The 7,362-nt window shown below is 51.9% G+C and overlaps 2 pseudogenes; both read right to left on the reverse strand.

Moving 5' to 3' along the window:
• Window positions 1-3,501: 3,501 nt before the first annotated feature.
• LOC101571765 lies at window positions 3,502-4,908 on the reverse strand (annotated as a pseudogene).
• A 2,205-nt stretch (window positions 4,909-7,113) lies between these two features.
• LOC101572164 overlaps window positions 7,114-7,362 on the reverse strand; it is a 1,515-nt pseudogene continuing 1,266 nt past the window's right edge.

Genomic DNA, 7,362 nt, shown 5'->3' on the forward strand with positions numbered 1-7,362 from the left:
AGATGCTGTCTCAGAATAAAACATTTTTTTAAAAGGGCTGACAATGGACAATGTAATTCAGTGCAAAAGCCCTGAATTTGATCCTCAGTACAAAAGAAGGAAAAAAATTTACTGTACTTTTTTTTTTTTTTTTTTTTTAGGTACTGGGGATTGAACTCAGGCCCTTGCACTTGCCAGGCAAGCACTTATTCTACTGAGCTATCTCCCCAGCCCCCTACCGTACATTTTTGACAAACTCTTTGAAGTAGGCATAAGCTACCAATCTGTATAGATTTTCCTGCTATAAAAATCCATAAGATGGGTTTGGTAGCACATGCCTATAACCCCAGCACTTGGGAAGCGGAGGCAGGAGGATTGCTGTGAGTTGGAGGCCAGCCTGGGCTACATGAGTTCAAGGCCAGCCTGAACTGCATATTGAGACCCTGTCTAAAACAATAATAATAATCCGTAAAACTTCTAGAAGTATCCTGAATGAAAATTACCCTGACCTAGTGCCAGAACTGTGCTGGCACCCAAAGGAAACTACAGGCCGTCAGCAGTGACACTGTGCACCCACTCCCAGCTCTCGGCGCACTGACTTCCCCATGTGTCTACATGAATTTGTCCATTTGGACCCTGCATAGAAACAGAGAGGCGGGGCCACGGTTCGATCCCCCAGCACCACATGCCAGCCAGTCCCGCCCCCTGGTGGGCTGAGCTGGCCACACACACAATAAATAAATGTATAAATAAATAATTTAAAAAAAGAAAAAAAGAGAGAGAGAGAGAGGCACAGTACGCAGCCCTGTGCTTCATCCTGCTCCCTTGGCATCACGTTTCCAAAGCCCACATGGGAGCATGTCCTTGTGCTTCATTCCTTTTTCTTTCTTTTTTTCTGCTAGTGACTGAACCCAGCCCTCACACACATTAGGAAAGCGCATTACCACAGAGCTGCATCTTAGCTTTCTGTCCCCGAGTACTGGGGTTCAACATGCGACCTTTGTCCTGAGCTACATCCCCAGCCCTCCTCCCTTTCCGACAAGGTCTTGCTATGTGGCCCGGGCTGGTCTGGAACTCACGGTCTTGCGGCCTCGTCTCCCAAGTGCTGGTTATAAGCAGGGACCACTACGCTTAGACTTTGTTTCTTCTGGTCCCTGAATGATATTCACTAAGCAGTCATTCACTGAGGGCTTGTGGGTGTGTGGGGGCCTCTGTCATGGTGACAGGATACCCTCGGGCACCCGCTGAAGGAGAAAAGGCCTGTGCTAGCTGCTCGCCTCATGGCGGACAGGAAACTGAGCCTTGGAGCCTGGAAGTGGATCCATCCAATAGTCGTGATTCCATCGCCGCCCAGCGGCTCCCAAGCACTCCTCTGGCAGCCAGAACCAAGCATCCGACCCTGGAGATCCAGGGGCCATTCAGGCTCTGAATCATAACGGGGCTGCTTCTCCCTTTTGGCTTCTGTGAGCAGGGCTGTCATGAGCACTGCCCTAGAAGTTCTCGCGGATCGCTCGCCGCCAACTCTGCGGATGAGCACCAGGAGGGCGCTGCTGACCAGCGGCGGCTCTGGTGGACTTCCTCAGCCGCCGCAGGCGTGTCCCCGCGGTGCCATCCCCCTGCACTTCCGTCAGCCACGGGCACATGGCTCCGATTCTTCACCAACTGTTAATGGTTTGTGCCTGGAAGGCCTTTTCTGAGGTGGGAACAGGTAGGTTACTGGGCACAGACCTTAGAGGGCTGCGTTTTGTCCCCGTCCCTTCTTCTTCTTCCTGTCTCTCCCTCTGTCCTTCCTGGCCCCCATTAGGAATTCAGTTTCGCTCTGCTGTTTCCTCTGGTCACAGTATTGTGCCTCAGGACAGGCTGAGAAGCAATGGAACCAGCCAGTCATGGGCTGAATCCACGGAAACTGCGAGCCACAACAGCTGTCTTCCCTTTAAATGGATTGTCTCAGATACTTAGTCACAGTGTGCAAAGATTAACACATCAGCTTGTTGGATTGATTGAGTGATTGTGGTACTGGAGAATGAACCTGGGGGTGAAAGGAGCCACATCCATTGCACATGCATGCGCGTGCGTACACACACACACACACACACACACACACACACACACTTTCTTTTCCCAAGATATAGTCTCTCTAAGTAGCTAAGCAGTCTGGGTTGGACTTAAACTTGATTTCCTCCCAGCTCAACCAATCAGAGTCTGGGATTGCAGCCATCCACCACCATGCCCACTTGAATCTTACATTTTAATAGAAAATGCAAACAAAACAAGAGATGCCCAGCAGCTGATCCTGCCTCAGAAAGTCCTGAAGACAGCAGTGGGCTGAGCACCTGGTGCCAGGCACTGGCGACACTAGACTGGTTCCTGTCTGACCTCTATGTGTTCATAGTTCGTGACAAAGCCCACATACGTGCCTCTGTCTAGCTTAGCGTATAAGCTCCTTCCTCTTGTCTCTAATCTAGACATCCTGTGTTGCTGCTGGCCAAGATGGGTTTCTATCTCTTCTGTCCATTAAGTTCTTAATAAATTGAATTCTTTGTTTAAAAAAAGAGAGAATGTGTCAATTGTTTTAATTTTTTTTTTTCCTCACAAGGGAGGGTATTCTGCTGAGCAATTCCCTACACTTCAGGTAATTTTATAAAAAATGTAAAAGTTCTAGGGCAGTGAGATAACTCAGAGGACTCAGCGCTTGCTTTGGCAAGTGCAGCGATGAGGATTGGATATCTGTTCTGTGCTGCACCAGCCTCGCCCCCGGGGTGCGCTGAGCCGGGCAAGTGAGCCCAGGCATGGTGGCGCACACCTGTAATCCCAGTGCTGGGGAGGCTGAAAACAGGAGGATCACTAGGAGTCCGAGCTGCGCAGTGAGACCCTGTACCAAATATATGAATAAAAAAAATTGTAAAAAGTTCTAACCTAGATATGATGGCACAAATCTATAATCTCAGAACAATGGCAAACAGAGACAAGGGGATCAAAATCGAGCGCAGCAAGGTCAATTTTGTGAGGCACTGTCTATAAGTAAAGCTTGGGATGTACCTCAGTGTGAGTACCACGGGGATCGAGCCCCAGTAACACCAAACTAAGCATACAGAGAGATTAGAGTGCTAGCTTTTCAGTGCCCTTCAAAACCTACTCCTCACACTTTGTGCTTTTGTACTGAGAAAAAGGGCTCATACTGGAACATGAATGCAAAGGCCCATAACCTGAATGGGTTCCTCAGTATAATGCAGAGGTAGCTGACAGCGGGGGAAAACATCTACATTCACTGAAAATTAGGACCTCACAGATTTCGAACAAAGGTGAATTGTAGCAATAACATCCACTGCGGTTTATGTCTTGATCTATCCTTAAATATATTTTCCCATTAACGTCAGCAACGGGAGTTCTGGTCACATATAGAATTGCTGAAAACACATCAAAAGAAAATCAGCACAATCATAACTTTTACTTTTGTGAAATAAAACATTTATATAACTTGTAAATTGATATTGGAATGAGCTGCATTCTGAAACTCCTGAGTTACATGAAAGAGTAATATTTACTGTCGTCCTTGTTCTTGCTGGTAGTGGACTCCGTGATCCGGCTCCGGGATTCCTCCAAAATGGCTTTCTTTCTGGCGAAGGCCTGCATTTCTTCCTCCAGCGCTCGCCTCTTGTCTTGGAGTTTCAGGGTCTCTCTGTGCTGGACGCGCTCCAGCTGCTCAAACCGGGCCTGCAGCTGCTTCTCGGCCTGCTTCAGGACGGCCTCCTTCTCCCTCACCCGCCTGGCAAACGCCTGCTTCAGCTCGGCCTCCTGCCTGCGCCAGGCCTCGCGCAACTCGCGCCTGTGGGCCTCGGACACGTCTGCCCCCGCCGCCTCCGCGGGCCCCGGCGGCGCGCTCCCCGGGCACGGGTCGGCCCAGCCCAGCTCCCGCAGCCGGCGGCGCCTGTACTGCTCATAGTGCCGCGCGTGCGTCTGCTCGCGCAGGTCCTCCATGTTGGTGCACACCAGCATCTCCCGCAGCTTCACGAAGTCGCAGTGCTCCTCGTTCTCCACCTCCACCAAGCCCCAGCTGTACTGGCGCGCGCGCACCCACCTGCCGCCCACGCACACCTCGTCGGTGCTGCCCACCACGGCGAAGGGCAGCTGCGCGTTCATGGCGGCGTTGAGCGCGGCCGTGGCCTGGTCGTCGGTCGGGAAGCGGTACAGGTGCACGCCCTGGCGCGCCAGCTCGGCCATCACGCGCGCCTTGAAGCTCTGCAGCTCGGGCCGGGACAGCGTGTCGGCCTTGGCGACCAGCGGGATGACGTTCACGCGGCTGCCCAGGCTGCGCAGCGCGCACAGGTCCAGCGCCTTGAGCGAGTGGCCCGTGGGCGCCAGGAAGTAGAGGCACGCGTGCAGCCGCGAGTCGGGGCGCGGGGCGGGCGCGCGCGGCACGCGCAGCTCCTCCTGCAGGAAGGCCTCGAACTGCGCGTCGATGTAGGCGGCGATGGACCGGTGGCTGTCCTCCCGGTTCATCTGGTCCCCGAAGCCCACGGTGCTCACCACGGTCAGCGTCAGCGACACGTGGCTCTCGCGCAGCTCGCGCGTCTCGGCGCGCAGCCCGGTGGCCGGGCAGAAGTGCGAGGCCTGCGCGCCGTCGGGGCGGCAGTTGAAGAGCGTGGCCACCAGCGTGGACTTGCCCAGGCCGGTCTCCCCCACGCACAGCAGGTTGAAGCGGAAGCCCTGCTGCGTGCGCTGGTCCACCAGCTGCTCGGGCAGCGTGTCCAGCCCCACGTAGCCGCTGGGCGTCAGGCAGCGGGTGGGCTCGGCCTTGCCGCAGGCGTCGTGGACGTTGTCGTAGTGGTCCTGGTCTTCGTCAGACCCGGGCGGGGCCTCGCAAGGCTCCTCTGTGGTCCTGTGTGGCTGAGAGCCGGGACGACTCACCTCCTCATAATAGCCTGCCATGGTGGTGGGGTCGCAGAAGGGAGAGAGGGCGGGGCTAACGTGAGGGGGCGGGGCTGCGGTTGCTGGGTGTAGCCATGGTGAGGGTTTCTCCGTTAGTGGGCGGGGCCACCTCTCTACGGACAAAGCCACCGTTAGTGGGCTCTGGGTTAGGACACGGATCAAGTCAGTAGGGAAGCAAGAGCGACAGTGTTTGTTTGTGTGTCTCTATGCGTCTTCAGAAATGGCTCTCAGTATCCGGTTGTAGTTATTATTTTCAATTATCCTCTACGCTGCTTTGATTTTCTGCAACATGGGAATGAACTTGGCGCCTCTCACCTAGGTCCATCTGCAGCTCTATGTATCTTTTACCTTTGCCACAAGATCTCAGTGAATTGCTCAGCTTTGTCTCAAACTTGCAAGCCTCTTAGCTCAGTCTTCCTAGTAGCTGGGGACAGTCTGCCTTTTGTTGTTGTCGTTGTTGCTCTTGCTGCTGGTGTATCTTGTTGGGTTTTTTTTTTTTCATTTATTTGTTTGTTTATTTATTTATTTATTTTGCAGTATTGGGGATTGACTCCACACAGGCTAGGCAAGTGCTCTACCACCAAGCTATGTTCCCATTCCTTTTGATTTTTGAAACAGGGCCTCAACTTTGCCCTAGCTGATGTTGAACTTGTGACACTATGGTTTCAGCTCAAAAGTACCTGGGATTGCAGGCTTGTGCCACCAACCCAAAGGACAGTAACCTTTGTAGTAGTTACACTGTCACGCTTCTTAGTTCATTGAAAAAAAAAAAAAAACCCTCAACTAACTGAAACTTTTACATCCTCCCCCTGCAAAACTACCTCTGCCTTTGCCCCTGTTATAGAAGAGATCATGCTCCAGGCTCAGGGTACCTACTTCAGCTTGTTCCTTGGACCCTGGCCCTTGGCAGATAACGAGACTCTACTCCCGAGTGTGTCCCTTCTCTCCCATAGGATACTTTTTCTCTTCTGGATCTTCATTTTTAAAACATGATTTACTAGCTTCCATACTTCAGAACAAAACAAAACACAAAAACTAACCATGACCTTCCTATTTGCCTCCAATTATGGTTCTAATAGTCTGCTCCTCTTTCTAGCAAGTTTATTCCTGAGATGCACATTTCCAAATTTAGTGGTCAATCCTCAGGCCTCGTCTTACTCGGCTTCTCAGAGCACTGGACACTGATCTTCTCCTGCTGGAATCACACCCTTCTCTCCATCCTGCTGTCCAACAGGCCTGTCAGACTTGCACATGGCCAAACCCAGGCTATGCCCCCTCCCCTGCCCTCTCCCCCACAACCCTCCATTCCCAGTTCCTGGGAACTCTGTCTTCCCTTCACCCTTGACCTTCTTATTTGCCTCTGCCATTGTATTCAGCTCATGAGTGCATTGTCCCGCCTCAGCTTTCCACACAGATCCCTGAAAACCGAGTTCCTCATGCTCCTAAGCCCACCCCCACCCTGGGCCAGGCCCCCGCTGCTGCTCACCTGCATGAGCAGATGCGGCCTCGCTGCCCTGCTGCTTTCTGTGCCAACTCTGAAGCTCAGCAAGAAGAAGGCTTGCTTTTGGTGACAGTCATGGAACTTGAACTCAGGGCCTTGCACACAGAGGAAATCTTTTTAAAATAGAAATCAGATTAACTCAAAGGCCTTCCCATCTCAGAGTAGAAGGCAAAATCCTGACCTGGGCCTGGGACACCCAAGTCCATGAGGTTCCTCACTCCTCCCTGCCAAGTATGTTTTGGGGGCCTCTGCTGGAACACTCTGCTGACCAGAAGGCTTGATCTCACTTCATTCATGTTCGACTCCAACAGAGAGGCCTGGCCTGAAAGTACCAGCTCCATTCCTTTCTCTGCTCATAGCTGACATAAATTTACATTTCTAGGTGCTTACTTCCATTTTCCCACTGAAATGTAAACTCCATGGAGATTTCTAACAATAGTGAATGTGAAAATGGTCATCCTCTCTGGCTTATATATTGACCTCATATAAAACCTAATTTTTTACTTGTGTATCTGTATCCTCCTGCCAGCTGTAGAATTAGTGGTAACACAAAGAACAGCGAGAAAGCCAAAGCACATTTATAACATTTTACTTCTGCTAAATCAAAGCAAACATAACATTGCGCTTGTGGTGCCCCTCGGCACCCGGGAGCTCCTGGGTTCTCTCCCACAGCAACGTGCTGTGGATTTTGTTCCCATTGCTGCTCAAGGGTGTCTGCTCCGACTGTACACCTCTTCTGATTCCTCTGCATCCTTATGACCATCGCTTGTTTCACAAGCTTTGACATCAAAGCACAGTAGTTCTAATCGATAGCCTTGCTCCTTCTTCCGGTCCTTGTCTTTTTTCTTGCTGGTACTAGACTCCGTGATCCGGCTCCGGGATTCCTCCAAAATGGCTTTCTTTCTGGCGAAGGCCTGCATTTCTTCCTCCAGCGCTCGCCTCTTGTCTTGGAG

The sequence above is a fragment of the Octodon degus genome, unplaced genomic scaffold (assembly GCF_000260255.1).
Source record: "Octodon degus isolate 3935 unplaced genomic scaffold, OctDeg1.0 scaffold00070, whole genome shotgun sequence".
Classification (NCBI taxonomy): domain Eukaryota; kingdom Metazoa; phylum Chordata; class Mammalia; order Rodentia; family Octodontidae; genus Octodon; species Octodon degus.